Source organism: Sinohyriopsis cumingii, chromosome 7, assembly GCF_028554795.1.
Source record: "Sinohyriopsis cumingii isolate HCF-2022 chromosome 7, ASM2855479v2, whole genome shotgun sequence".
NCBI lineage: Eukaryota > Metazoa > Mollusca > Bivalvia > Unionida > Unionidae > Sinohyriopsis > Sinohyriopsis cumingii.
In genome coordinates, this window is record NC_142967.1 from 118,342,162 (window position 1) to 118,359,040 (window position 16,879).

Genomic DNA, 16,879 nt, shown 5'->3' on the forward strand with positions numbered 1-16,879 from the left:
TCACTAGCATCGTTGTTCTTGTATTATTATTGAACTAATTTTCGAACATGACCATTGTTGTTTTTCCCCACAAATAACTTGCTTGTGTTTTTGTCAGATGGTGGCACCGCCTCGAATGTTATTGCACTTCTAACGGGCGAGTACGTGATTAACTCAATCAATTAAGAGATTCGACGGAAGAGTTCGTAGTAAATTGGCAATAATTCTAAAATCGACGTACACGAACAGAAGGATACACTTGGATTTGCCGTCTTAATCGAAACTTCACAGCATGAGTTTGATATCGTACATCCATAACTGAGAATACCTCAGTTGACCCGAGTATATTAGTGAAATTTCCTCCGATAATTATAACTGAACCACATGACCTAACTAATCAGGATATCATATTGCGTAAGACATTGCAAAATCACCTCAATATTTCCGGTCAATCTGGCCTTTGAGGCCTTCGGTATAATCTACTAAAAGGACAATTCAGGCACATCAGGCAAATCGCACTGTTTAATATTGCTCATATTGTTACCGAATTCGCCTCAGATTTCTTTGCATTCAAATTCATGTCCGTTTTATGCTTTGGAGCAGGACGGGTACGCGATATATCTCGATTATGGACGTTAACGATTCACCTGGACATTACACATGACTCTGACAATTAAATACAATGAATCTGGTACATATTCTTGCGTGTTGTTAAAGCGCGAAAGCATGCTTACGTCATATAATAAGGAAATAGTATTGAAGATGTTATTCGTCGTTTATTTACAGGATCGACGCAGGTTCTTTTGAGTCTGGCTTAACGTGCTGCACTCACTGTTAATAAGTTGAGATTCCGGCAATCCGTAATATCGCAAGTGGTTTAATCGATTTGAGGTCAACTACGACGAATAATAACTCGAGCATCATCAAAAAAGTTTGTGTTTTCACAATAAATGACACGTCAATCTATAGCAACTATGCCATCCACGGTTTCTAAAATCATTAATGAGGTGGTTTAACAACGTCTGGCACAAGCCAGAACTGATTCCGTGATTGCAAATACAATAATGAAAAGCGTAGTATGGCTGTGGACGGGTCTGGACGGCAGAGTCGCAATCGACGAAACAGATCTTTATAGGTGACGATATAATTCAGTGAATATGCTGCCTCAGCTATTGTAGAAGATATAGGTGACGGAATTGCAAAAATTGATGTAACATGTCCATTCCTGCATTAGCGACTTCTGCTTCCGCATCTGAGAAAGCGGGTGCTTTAATTGCCGTCGGAACGAAATCTGTAAAAACGGCTGAGATACATTTAACGTCTAGCTGACATTTACGGACGCAAATTCGTATACACCAGACGCGGTCTTGAGGTTTGCCATCTGGTCAAACTTTGAATTTTTTAAAATGAGATTGGAAATTTCAAAACGTTCTACATGGACAATAAATGTCTTGTTTTGAAGCTGCGAGGCACCATCGCGTGAAACCTACCCAAAATAGATCAGTTCGGGGTTATCAGAGACGATTGTGTGTTCTTTGGATTTATGACAGACATTGTTGGCACATATAAGGTATCGCACGTTGAAAGTTCGACCAGGAATGGAGTCTATATCTTATTTAAACGGAAATAGAATTCAAAAGATTCAAGAGCACATTGATACCATGATTATGGTTTGTAGCAATACTTTGGCAAAATCAACTGAGGATGCAAATTTGATCTTTTTTAGTGTTAAATTAATTCAAGTACTAATTTTAAATAATAATAATTTGATTATGTTCACGTATAAACCAACAATTATACTTTCAGCACGAATGAGGGCAAGAATTATGGACAGTTCTGTAATTGAGATATTAGTTTCAATGTTTGGTACCAGATTATTAAACATTGTATAGATATATTGTACTTTTGTTAAAAGATAAATATTTATAGCTATGGACAATTTTCGCATATCTTTAAAAAAGTTACACTTGCAAAATACATTTAATATTTTAAACCCATAAATACTTAATAACGAACATTGAAAAACTACACTGGTAAATTATATACAAAATGTATCATTTTAGATAGAAATAATGAATATATGAAATATGTAAAAATTGTGTAAAAACAAACTATTTGACACAGAAATGGGCATTAATCGTGTATGAATCCTATTTGATTTCGTAATTGTTTATATTTGAGTGGGTATTATCACAAAAGTGTATATAACCGGGATAATTTGTAAACGTGTAATTTAATTGTATACTTACAGAGATTGCGTACTATACATACAACCACGTGCTCATTTTTTAGTTAATATCTGGTGAGTGCACTTATTCTCGCAGCTAGGTTCAACGGACAACCTTTTTAAAAAAACCCTGGTTCGATTCCAATCTTTGCATCAGCTACAGACAGTACTGACGACGGGATCGAAGAGTTATGATGGAAAACGTTTTGGGTTAGTTGCCAAATAATAATGTGAAAATCATTTTGGTGGACTAGAATGCTAATGAAATGACAACGTCGGCTCGTAACGTGATGGACATGGCAAGGGGACTGAAGTAGAATAACACCTATTGCAATGTGTATAGACATAAATTATGATACTAGATTCTGAGAAAGGATTGCATACAATGAACGCGGATGACACCAGGTGAAAATCACAAACATATGTTTAACCTAACATTGACCACAAAGTAGAGGCTAAAAGCAGCTATATTACAAGCAGTTAAATAATCGGGACACGTAGCTAATAAGACTAATAAACCGTGGATCCAGATTCAGAAATGGAAATGATAAACGAGAAGACACATAAAAACCAAATGTGCATATATAAAATCCGATAATTGCGACATATAATTGTTTTCTACGTTACGAAATACGCCAGATAAGACAAAGAGATGTGACAGCAGAGTCAAGATCAAGACAACGGACGCCATGCTATAGAATACAAATATAGGTAAGTATATTGTCTGTTCAAGGTTATAAACATAAAAGGATATAAGTATTTGGTGTTGATATGTGCACCTGCGAAACATGTGCGTCGCGGAAGTGAGGGAGAAATTGTTAGCTTTTCGAATGACGCGCTAAAGACGAAAGATGCACATTCGCTGGGAACAAAATATACCAAATGTGGATATTAAAAACCGTGAGTTGACAAAAATGGACATTGTGCAAAGGATTATAAGACGCAGACGTAATTATTTGGACATATCTGCACTTGCAGGTATACCAAACATCATACAAATGTCTTTCTTGACAGCACTGTTATACCGCGTTGTTTTAATATACAATTTGCAAATACTAACTTTTACTAAAATTTTAGTTGGCGGAGTTATTTCCCATTTACACTGTCGTCTCATATTTTGATGATTTTTATATAGGGAATGTACTTGTGTCTTGGGATACGTTAACGGAAGGCAGGCATTCTGTGACAGAGAAGAATAGATATTGCCCAGTCATTTTCTTGCATGTGAAGTGAGCGTTGCGTAATATCTCTCACACTTTATCAGTATTTCCTTTCTGTCGGGCAGAATTTAAATCAGCAGTCCTTGATGGGCTTGTATTTGTGCTCAGATCTTAAACGAAAAAAACAAAACAAAACGAAACTTTGGTTAGAAAGGGAACAAACGCTAGAGTGATATCTCGTTGAAGATTACACTCGATTGACCAAATATCAATCTATTATATAATGCCTTAGAAACCGTTATCATCGTCATATAGTTTTTCCTCGGAGGAACTGTACTTGATTTATTTCATCTCATGTTGCTTGGTTTTCATAATCAGAACATCTGCACATAGCTGTGCACCCTAGGTCACTTGTAAAGCAGACACATGTTTGGAAGTTTGAAGCAAGTGCTCTAGCCGTAGACCAGTAGATCCAGCAAGTGCTCTAGCCGTAGACCAGTAGATCCAGCAAGTGCTCTAGCCGTAGACCAGTAGATCCAGCAGAGGCAGGAATATTGGCTGTTCTTTTATCAATTCTCCTGAAAGCTGCACTTTCCCATTACGTGTTCCCACTCAAGCATCTCCACGTGGAAATGTGTTTCGGCATCTTTCTCCAGACACCTTCTTCTATACCTTGTAGACTGGTAAATGGCCATTAATCTGCAAAGGTGTATTTTGTTACTCTCAAATTTTCTGTCTCTCTTCTCTTTACAAAGACAAGTTGATATCGAAAAAGTATTTACTTTAACTATAGTAGATTTGGCTGCATTGTAAAAGCAAGTGAACATCTGCAGTTTGTATATCACCAAAGTGAAACAGAGCCATCACGTTCCTCCACCAACAGGGAAAATACTTTCTGTACCTCTCTGACATTTTTTCTTTAGCCTGTGCAACATGGTGCCAGGCTCGTCATACCACGATGTATATACTAGTGCAACAAACTGCACGATTGCACATCTTAACGTAAACAGCTGAAATTAGTTTTCTCGTGGAAGGTTTTGGGAAAAGGTGCTTAGTATTAGTGTGGATGTGATACACGTTTTCCCTGAAAAGGAAATTGGAGTGATGAATATTTCTCTTTGATAAGAACTATATAAATACAACTACATACTGTTTCACTTACGTCTTCAATAATTGATCAGAAAAGCACCATTTCATTATATTTTTAAGTTAGAACCATTATACAAGCTTATCAAATTAAACACTATATCTGTAAAGTTTGCATATAAGATGGGAAAACTGGCTATCTGCTATATGAACAAAATCATGCCTTGAAATCTCTTCTAGTCACCAAACAGTTTAACATCTAACAAGTTTTAATATAGTAATTTGCAGTGAATACATATGTTTGTCTTCATAGTTGACGAATGTTTCTCTCAGATAGATGCTAAGGCCCAAATACAATTAAACAAGCTTAAACAAAGGTATATGCTAGTTTATTTTCTATTCGATCGAGAAATCCTAGCGATATTGAAACTATAGCTCTAGGTAGGCAGATTGCGACTCATTGGTGTAATGCATCTTCATCCACATTATGGTATAGTGGGTAGCTTATTTGATTATTTGACTTACTTATCAGCTTGCCCGTAACTATGCCATAATCGACTCAGTCATCTACATCAGTAAGCTTGATCACGTACCAGTTGAAATTTCTGCTGAATGAAATGATCATGGAGGTTAAGTAAAGTCTTAAAGCTTCATTGGAATCATTTACCTGGACTTATATGTTTTAATTCATCTAATAGGTATCGGTATTATTATTACTGGATGTTTTTCTATTTGTATGTATATAACTAATTTCACTACGAGATACTTATACAGAAAAATCAATCACTCTCTCTTCATACATGTATAGGCTGGGAGAGTCTGCCGTGTGATTTTCGTATATCGAATGATTTAATCTAGGTTTATTTTGGAATAACGTTCCTTAAGCATCTCTAACTACTTGTCCAGTTTTATGTCAGCATATATGAGGCTCAATTTGCAACCGTAAGTATCCACTTGCTCTAACAAACCGTTTTGTACAAAAATGTTGTACATTTGAGAACTAGGTAATCGATAAAGGGTTTGTATTCAGTCTCATTTAAATTTATAGCAAACGTAGTTTACCAAAAATATGTACTCCAAATATTATCATGAATTTTCTTTCAAACACAGCATGCTATATTTCCTGTCTAAAAGTGCCGTTGCTGTGTTTTCAGTGGACACGGCAATTATTCTTGTTAGGCTTCCATTGTTTTTGCATTTTCTTAACTATTTAGTCATCAGTGTGATCTGCATCAAGCAACTTCAACATGTAACTGTTTCGTGTCAATGTGTGAATGTTACGTATTGATCATTCAGTGTTTACTGTTTTCATTAGAAATATGACAAACATTTCTTGATTGGCTATTGACTGAATATACTGCTGTAATAATGTATGGCGATCATGGTCAACCATCAACTTTTGTTGGCTTGTCGTCATGTGGATGTCTGAGGAATGTTGTAGATTATTATGAAGAAATAACAGATGATCAAATATTGCTTGATCCAGGATTAAGAGAGTATAAGAAATTAATCAGACAACAACCGAATAAAATTCAATGTGAAATAATGCGTGAAATAATTTCAGAAACTACTGTTAATAAGTTTATGAATTTATGGGGACCAGCTGATTTTATAGTTGAATTTTTAAAGATAGTTCATGATATATTTCAGCAATAATTATTTATGTTACATAAAGAAAAAAAATTCAAATCTACCCGTACCATTGTGTTATCGACCGGTTGGTACGCGACGGCAGAATATCGACGTTGATATACCAGGACTAACAGAAAAACAAAATCTTGTATTCAGTGATATTGTCTTAGTTCCTGTCAGTGTTGTTGAGAGCGCGTTAACCATGGACAAAACTCCATGAAGGCTAGGATACGCGATGAAAATTCATTTATCACAAGGATTAACCATCTCTGGTATGAATGTTTGGATCGACGATGATCGTATCGAATCGTCACATTTAGTTTATCTCGCAATGTCTCGAGTGAGTAAAATATCTCTGCTGCGGAGAATTGTCGTATACTTCACAGATGCTAATGGAAATAGAGATGTTATCGACAATAACATAGTAAGGAGAAATAGTCATAAACTGTGTGACAAAAAAAGCGCGACTTTGATCTCGATGCTGAATTTATCATGATATTGAAAGAACAGCAAATTAATCAGTGTGCGCTCTGTAACACAGTAATGTTGTAGCAGTATTCAAATAATAATCCTAGCTAATTTACTGTAGACAGAATTAAGATTAATCTTTTTGAGGTATATGAGTGGCCCTGAAAAGGGCCGTTGATTTTTTTTAACTCGATTTGGTTAACATAGATGGGATTGCATAGGTCTTCTTCTCTTCCTCAAACTTCTTCTGACTTCTGGACCTAGACGAGGACTCTCTTCAAACAAACCTTGTCTCTCCACATAAATTCTTCTTTCCCATGCGCTCGTATCAGTGATACAGATGATTGTCCATGATGATTTGACCTACATGGGTAAGTCCGTGAGAAACAGCATTGACGATATGAGGGTAGATAATTCAACGTTAGTGCACATCTTGCGACGAGAGCAGGTGAAGAGCGGATCGAAATGGATTGAGCTTTTTCACCAATCCCAATGCACGTTACAAAATTCAGTTTCAGTGTGGAGTCTGTCTTCCAATCCGAAGACAGCTGCATGTGACGTCTTATTCCCTATATAGATGAACTAGCGTCTGTGCGCAGTGAATCAATGCGACAGAGTTTTCAAACATGATGGAAACTATGATACCCACCGTAGTGATTTCTACCAAATCATCGCCAGGAGCAAGTCCAGAAGTAGGCATTATATGGGAAAATAGTCATATGAAGAGTCGTATTCCGACTATCATTAGTTTCCTTGGGCACTGTATCCACAGCCTGATTTCATTCGAAGTGAACGAATTTTGCCTCTTGCGAGTGCGCCATGAATATCATTTCGTTAGAGATAAATATAATTTCGAATATGTTTCGATCCTGGCAGGAGTGTGCATATGCAAATGTTTAATCATTAATCTGGTCATCTGGCCATCTCAAGTGTCGTCTAGTATGTCATGGGCAAGAATAATGGATTATCAAATATTCGCATTGCAGTCTTGAACTTTTCGAATGGGTGTCCATGTCGACAAAGATGATTTTCCAGTTCACTACATCCCAGATATACTCAATACTCCACAACCGATGCCATTTCACCTATGGGTCTTGAGGATAGTGTGTACCCTTCGGGAGTGCTCGACAAATTCCGATTGAAACGAAGGCCATATATGTGCAGGACATTTTACCTTAAAAAGGAAGCTCTCATCCCTCATGTCACCTTCAGTCTTTTGTATTGCTTCAGACGTCACGAGGACTCAATAATCCGCTACCTGCATTCACGATTTTGGATCCTCGCAGGTCGTAGCAACGTCGATAGATCCACGTTATTGTACGTAACATTGCATTATTATATGGTCGTGTTTCTAGTGTGTCTCGACGGAACCAGACGACCCATACTCGATGGCTCTCTTACCTCTCCGTGATCAGTCCAATATGTAAATGCTATGGTTTCCTTTTGTGGTCGTCTTTGCCGCTAGATGGCACGGTAAACTCCAAATCATCGGATACATATCTATTCCTAAACTTGCAAGATATCAAATTGAAATATCGAAGGCTTGTATATTTAAGTCAAGATTCTAATGCACGCATATATAGGATTTCTTAGATAAAGTGAACGTATCAATAGTTAAGCGTTTTATTAGATATTATATTAGATTCACATAGGTCATTTTAAGCGATATTCACACGAGAATGCGTTTTTAAGGTGCACAGGGACAACAAAAATGGTAAATATGACATGAATGCAGGAGAACATTGCATGGCAGAATAACAATACGAGTTCAGCTATTCAGCAAGCTTCATAAAAATAAATGCTGTCATAGCTAAAATTATAAATGGGCTGTGAAACAAATACTTGTAATAACATACATTAGAGTGTCAGTTTGTAAAGACCATGGTTTGTGTAATACGACATCTAAATTGCCATTATATGTCTGTATTTTGCACGCTCACAGAAAATGTATCTTGTGTACGTCTATATCAAAATTACCTTTGTTTTGATCTAAGAAATTGAGTAATCTCACGGAACTACAGTCTTTATTGAACTTTCCTTTGTATGGTTTTCCTGGCCAAAAGGTCACGTGATGTTTCAATAAAATCATAATAAGGTAAAATGCATGTGACATTCGGTTACCGAAATGTTTTTACACAGGATTTGCTATAGAAGCGAACCAGTGGTTAGATGGAATGCACGTTGGGCAGTTATTTATACATGAAAAACAAATGACTTACGCCACGAAAAGGATACGCCAGGCTCAAAATTAAATGAGTTCTTCTATGCGAAGAACTACGTATTCAAATTATTAGGACAGAAAGATTTAATAAAAGTAATGCGATTGAAATTGTCTCTAAATTGTATTAAAGGTAATTTTTCATTAAATTAGACTGAAAGTAACTTGTCCAGTTAGGACAGTCGCCTGCATAACTTGTCCAGTTAGGACAGTCGCCTTCATAACTTGTCCAGATAGGACATTCACCTGGCGTACTTGTTCAGTTAGGACAGTCACATGCATAACGTGTCCAGTTAGGACAGTCACCTGGAAAACTTGTCCAGTTAGGACAGTCACCTGTATAACTTGTCAAGTTAGGACAGTCACCTGGATAACGTGTCCAGTTAGGACAGTCACTTGTATAACTTGTCCAGTTAGGACAATCACCTGGATAACTTGTATAGATAGGACAGTCATCTGTATAACTTGTCCAGTTAGGACAGTCACCTGCATAACTCTCCAGTTAGGACAGTCACATGCATAACTGTCCAGTTAGGACAGTCACCTGGATAACTTGCCGAACTAGGACAGTCACCAGGATAACTTGTCCAGTTAGGACAGTCACCTGTAAAACTTGTCCAGTTAGGACAGTCACTTGTATAACTTGTCCAGTTAGTACAGTCACCTGGCAACTTGTTCAGTTTGGACAGTCATTTGTATAACGTGTCCAGTTAGAACAGTCACCTGGATAACGTGTCCAGTTAGGACAGTCCCTTGTATAACTTGTCCAGTTAGGACAGTCACCTGGATAACTTGTATAGTTAGGACAGTCACCTGCATAACTTGTCCAGTTAGGACAGTCACCTATTCATCAATACATTGGTCAAATATAATAAAGATCGAATGGTAAAAGGCATTCGGGGGAACGACTGGAAATAGATATACTTCAGCAAGAATTGTATAGTTGCTAGCTTCAGGAAAGACGTAAAATAACACCATTTTGAAACAGACAAATACGTTCGGAGATAATGATATATTATAGACCAGTTGGCTAAACGTTTAATATGAAATTTACGGGGACAAGGAAACAGCTTACATTATTAATTTGTGAAGAAAGATGTTGCCTCTATTAACATACGGGTAGTTTTCAGATTTAGTGACATGTTGTTGTTGTTGTTGTTGTAGGGTTTAACGCCATTTTTCAGCACACGATAGGCTATACATGGCGGCCAGTATTATTGGTGGAGGAAGAACCCGGGAAAACCCCGGAAAGAACCACCGACCCACGAGAAGCTACTGGCAAGCTTTATCACATACCCACATTAGCCAGATCCGAGACTCGAACCCACTCAGATAGAGGTGAGATGGCAGTGATCCGTAACGAGATTTAGTGACATAGCTACGGCAATAGTGTAAAAGTCTTTCTCTCTTTTTATTCCGATCACTAATCAATTCAAAATGAATGATGACTACCAATACATTAAATGTTAATGAACATTTTCACTTAAACACACTACATGCTCAACGTGATTATTATGTACAGAAAGTGTCATTAATAGCGTATGACAGTTTTGACCATTTTATGGACGCTATTGTGAAAACATGCTTAACCCATGTTTTAAATCCAGCTGACTTTGTGGTACGTGCTTTCATGATTATTATGTACAGAAAGTGTCATTAATAGCGTATGACAGTTTTGACCATTTTATGGACGCTATTGTGAAAACATGCTTAACCCATGTTTTAAATCCAGCTGACTTTGTGGTACGTGCTTTCATGCAGCATCGCATTCAATATGAAGACAGGAGTGAGTGATGAAACAAATGATATTCAATAGCATCACGAAAGAGAACTATACGTCATATTTGAAAAGGACTGCTTTTGCTTTTATCGACGTCTCTTCGCATGCCAAACACATGCTACCCAAACACGGATACACATTTCCCCAAACTCAGTCCGCACGTTCAGTATTGACATGGTTAGAGCAGGAAAAACTCTTCTGTCGTTAAATCGAATTATGTAATGGTTAACGAGGGATATTGCTATGCAATTACACCGTGACAAAAATAAATTACGGAATCGCTTCATGCGTGAAGAAGCCCTGCTATGGACCATTTTGACCTTAGCGCGAATAATCGTCTTGTGTAATATGATGTGATATTTGAAACACAAGAGAACCCCGAGGGAATATATTCTAGAACCGACACAAAACACACAGACCTGATCAATGTAGCACAACTATACACGAATGTGCATAAGCGATCAGGGTAAATTTCGTGGCATTGACAGTCATGACCTTGTAAGCATTTAATGGACTGGGTGTGCGGCCGACCACTCATGTGACGAGTTTCAAAATATATTTGTGCGGTATAGTTTCATCAAGATCGACTTGAGCTGCATTGTCATTTGGGTAAAGTATGGCAGTTGTCAGGAAAAGAACTTGTCTAAAACCAATTGAACAAACACAAAAATCATACAATGAGACTTGATATGCGAGCCGAAAAGCTGCCTGCGATAAACGGAAAATTCACAGCTACTTCATAGCTAGTGGCAAACGTGTCAAAGCTCAGCTTCCGGCACAACAATACGCACGGGAAGACGTGAATGTAAAGATCTGCTTCAAACAAATATTTGCACCGCTGAATAAACCATCAATAAAGATCGAAGACACTGCCAATGAGACGGCTGCATGTGTGGAAGATATTAAGAATATCAAGAGAGAAATCGTAGAACAGGTGGCAAGTCTGATGAGAGCATGATTAGAATCGGGTTCATTTCCTAAGATAGCTAATCGTGGCTATGACATTAAGAGAGTCATGAAGGCAACCGCAGAGTTTAGCAGAAGCTTGTCAGGCGCGATTTAGAAATTTTAAGAAGGTCAGATTTGACATTAAAGAAATGCGTGATAAAGTTTATGTGGTCATGAAAGGTAATTAGGTACTCGAAGAAAGAGGCCGAATCAATTATGAATCATTCAGAGCCAAAACCACCCACTGATCTGTCAATCGTAGCAAAATAACCTCAATTTATATCGAACAATATCGTCTATGGATCTTGAAACTCCCATCAATGTCAAAATTGACTGATCCGCCAATTACAAAATGAGTAAACTTTAAAATTCAAATAACAGGTATATGATAGAAACATAGACGTTGAAAGCACTAGTGGGATCGGTTCGCGTAGGCAACAACATATTGGACAAATGAATGATGCTATAAATGAGGCTAAGTAGAATTTTCAAGAATTGCTGTAACGTTATTTGTTATTGAAGAATAACTGCAGAAGGCGTTCTATAGTATTTATTAAATACAAGACATCAATACAGCTTGGAAGGGGAGTAAAGTCTGCATCGTGATACATCGACTGATGCTGTGGATGGAACAGTACCACGACCAGGTGCTGCTTTCACAAATCTTCATTTACCGTTAGCACTTACAACCTCGGATATGCTGCGCGTAAATCTATGCTAGATGGTGATCGTCGAAGGTTTTCATGCGCGATTCCATTATCTCACATTTTTGGTTTTTGCAGATACTTCAGAAAGGTTATTTTTGGAGCTAAACACACAATTGTCGTTTATCGAAAGGGTGACAGTAACGATGCTATCTGGAGGGCAGCCGGCGTTGACGACGGCAAGGTTGTACTAACCAAACTAACCCTGTGGATGCCATCGATGACACCATCAGCGGGCGAAGAAAGAAAATTATTATCATTTATGAATCAGAGTGGTAAGTCAGTAATGTCCTGGTTGACAACATTTACGGATAGCATTCAAAGTAACATCAACGGTAATTTTACTTGGCACATAGCATCACAACAGGGTGTTTCTGCACCGCGACATATCTTGATGGCTCTTCAAGCGCCTAATCGGTTAGGTAGTCAAGAACGAACCCATATGATTTTTGCTAATTTTAATGCCAGCGAGATCTCACTGCGAATAAACGGACATCAAGAACCACTCGAGGAAATTTCATTAGATTACGCAGGTAATTCTGTGGCGCGTGGTTATCATCGATTATGGAGCTTTATGGGGCGAGATCAAAATATAGATACCGGTCTGCAGATATCTCAATTGGATTTTAAATCATTTTACCCCATCTATTATTTTTCATTAGAGCATATGGATTTGATAAAACAGTCTGTTGTTGATATACATTTTAAAGCAAGAATAAACAACGCAGGTGCTGCTCAATTTAGAGCAATTGCTGTTATACTCAGCGACAGGACCATGATTCTTAGGGTATTGGTGGTCGCACGAGGATCATGGACGCTCCTGTGGAGAAAATTTAATTTAAATCAACCGGTTTATTTATAAAATGTATGAGCACGTTAGCGTAACTCTGACTCAGGGTCAGATAAAAAAATTACAATCGAGTATCACAAAAACCTGCGGGACAAAATTAACGTTGAAACATGATCAAATTCAAGGTGGACCAAATAAGCTATCTCTAACCAAAAAGCAGCTAGCACGTTTCAGTAAAGCTAAATCAGGTAACAAAGGAATTCAGGTTAATTTATCCGCTGGTGGCATTAAAGATATGGTAAAAACAGGTGGATTTTTGTTGTTAGCTGCGATACCAGCGCTAATCGCAGCAAAGGCCGCTGCGTTACCCGCAATAGCCGCCGCGGCTGCACCAGCTATAGCAAAAGCAGTTGCGTTAGGCGCTGTTGGATCACTAGGAGGATTAGCCGTAAATAAGATAGTCGGTGGAAAATACGGCAAATAAAAGGTCGAGGTTATCGTCTACCAGGAACACCCCCTTCATGGTACGGAAAAGGTCTTCGATTAGTAAAATAACACCGATGTCAAATTTAGATCTAATTAACGCCGCTAAAAAGAAAAATTAAATTTTTCAGAGGGCTATTCATGCGAGATCAATTACCAGCTCGTCCCAATAAATATGAAACGGGAATTATAAATCTCGATAAAAACACCGGTCCAGGTACTCACTGGGTTGCTTACGCGATAAATCCAAACGAGGTTATCTGCGCCGACTCATATGGAAAAGCTCCGCCTCGTAAGTTTCTTAATTACATATCTCAATTAAATATACCAGCATGGTATTCTACGTTACCAACACAAGCACTAACCGATCCTCCGATCTGCGGCGATGAGGCGATTAATATACTCGATGCGATATCTAAATCTAATAAATTAGATCAATCAGGTATAAATAATGGTTGATATTTTTGGTAGATCTCTCTCATCGCGATCAGTAAAAAAACATCCGTCGATGTTGATTTATCTAAATATGCAACAAAAGATTACATAAATAATCTTTTGTCGATGGCAGGAGCAGATCCTGGCGAGGTTGTTATTTTTCAGGATCAGCATGGAAAATTAAAAATCAGCAACGTTAAGATAGGCGATATAATCAAACGACATGAATACAGTACTCACGTAGGTGATTTTAATACTGCTAAGGAAGATATTAAAAAAAATGATGACTCCATCAAAAAAGTTAATGAAAATGCTCGCGATATTAATGCAAAATTCGATAATCATGTAAAAATCACAGGCAATACAATATTATGAGAACTTAACATGGGCAAAAACAAAATATCTTCACTATAAGATCCAACAGCAGGTGAGGATGCTGTAACAAAAAAATACGTCGATGATGTAAATTTAAAATTAGGTATTTTACGTGAAGAGTATGATCAACATTTAAGTGCATTCGCAGCTTTCACAAGTTTTAGAAGAAATACTCTAGACCTAAACAAAATAACTCTCGAATTTTTTGGTAGTAAATCACCTGCAATCAGTATAAAATACTCAGAAATTAAAAATTATTCGATGACGTAGTTCGTGTGGTATCATCATCTACATCTGTAACGTGGACAAGAACAGATAATACAATAAAATATACTTCAGCTGTTACCGGCATATACAGATTTATCAGTAATTAGTCCAATGAAATTTAGGGTAATTATAGCTGGACTATCAATTGAATCGCCTCACCCGGTAACAGTTGAATTACAAAAGGATACTGAAGCAGTATTTGAATTACAGTCAAATGATGGTGCTTTATCTAGAACAAATTATTCGTACGTGCTGGAGTTTGTATTAAAAACATCCTAATTAATATAAAATGAGCGCGTCCAGATACCGATACGATCAGGCTCGTGCGTGGCAGGAGTGTCTGAAAAACATAATCGATATTTATCAAACAAAAATAAAAAAATATCAGCACAGATTAGTCGTAATTGATGTTACTGTTTATTCTGTATCTGCCGTTGTTGTCGGTACCGGAATAATATTATCCGCGTTAAGAATGATAGCACCGGCAGCGATAACCATCGTTGTTTCTGTGACTACCACGCTATCCGGTGTGTTTGGTAGAATAGCAAAAAGAATATCTTCATGTACCAGCACAAAGTTAACCGAATACAAAGATAAATTAAACACAGCGACGGCGGCGTATTCAAAATTATCCTCGATGTTATCAGAAAGTCTCAATGACGGCATTGTATCTGATACAGAGTTGGCACTGATGACTAAGATTTACAATCAAACGATTAAAGACGTCAATATAAATAATGACAGAATTACTGACGCAGATAGCAACAAACACAAATCCGCAAAAAACAACAATGATATCAGCGAGCTTGACTAAGCCCGAGTTCAATATTATTTTTCCAACACCTATTTCCATTAGTGAAATAGCACTAGCGCAGTTGAGAGTTTATTACAGCTGGCCTAATATCAGATCCAAATCATTTGGAAATTTACAGTCGAATAATTCTATTGTTTTTGCTAATAAAAATAAACCCGATGGAAAACCTGATTGGAACGTAGTTGGATTACAAACAGGCAGTTATCAGATTGAGCAAATCAGCGACGAATTAACATGGAGAATAAAAAATATAACCGGAGAGGATCCTGGAATAAAGATATCTGGACACGAGCCAACACTGACCTCGGTTATCGAAGTGAGCTCAAATTATATGGTCGATATTTATTCAAGTTCAATAAGAACCGTACTAGGTTGGCCTGAGGTTGTGCCGCCAGCACCACCACCACCACCAGAACCTAAGAGAGAGAATTTTGTTAATGTCAAAAAGGATATGATCATAGAATTAAGTAAATATAATCTTCACAGATATCATGTATCAAATTTTATCATTAGAAAAAAGATGATATGTTATGGATGTTTGATAAAGGTATTAATTATGAATTGAGTGATGTTATCAAAATATTTAATGAATATGAGCAAATTCATAATGAAGAAGATTTACAACAATTGCGAAATTATTTTCAGGAGTATATTTTTGATATAACAAGTTCATGTGATAAAATTATTAAACGAATAGAAATTATGATAGGGTTTGTATCATCTATGAAAAGACTTAATAAAAAATTAATTCGGGCAATAAAAGAATCAAATAATAAACAAAAATTTTTAGACGCATACTCGATCACTGAGGATCAGTTAGAAAATTTTAAATTTCCAGGATACAACGCAGATAGATTAGATAAATCCCGCGAGGATACCATTGATGAGCTGTTTCCCAAACTACACGCTGCGTGGAGAAAAAGACTACCACCACCATCTATTCTTAAGCGCGATAATGCACCAGATGGTACCGGACGGCACATTTCGCCTGATGTGGTAAATATGGCAAATGTTGTCGCGGTTAATCTTAATTGTGATATGGTCGAGTACAGCTACAGCGCAGATGCATCTGTGTCTGATCAGGCAAAACAAGGGTTTGTTTTATACTCGTTTTCACCAGCATCTCCACCTGGATTTTTACTTGTGCAAGAACCGATCAATCCTGTTTACTTGAGGTGTCACAATAATCTACTGTCGAGAGTGAATTTCTCACTAACTGACCAATCTGGGAATTTGTTAGATATACGTGGCGAGACGTTGAGCATTAATCTGCTAATAAAATCTTAATTTTGTCATTATAGCAACAAAAAAATAATTTTATTTTATATTTGTGTTTTTTTTCTGAAGATTTTGAAAAATTCGGCCGTTTTTGATGAAAAATTAACCATTTTGGTGAAAAAATCGACCATTTTACATGATTTTGTCAAAGAAAAATCCACAACATTGCTAATTTCGTCAGGTCAAACCTCAAGCGATTCTCTAATTGATTTATCGATAAATCATCAAAAATCAA

At 37.2% G+C, this 16,879-nt stretch overlaps 1 protein-coding gene across 1 annotated transcript in view; it reads right to left on the bottom strand.

The window, feature by feature from the left end:
- The window catches only part of LOC149796008 (apolipoprotein(a)-like), a 176,572-nt gene that overhangs the window by 88,155 nt on the left and 71,538 nt on the right, over positions 1 to 16,879 (bottom strand). The gene's annotated exons all lie outside the window — the stretch shown is intronic.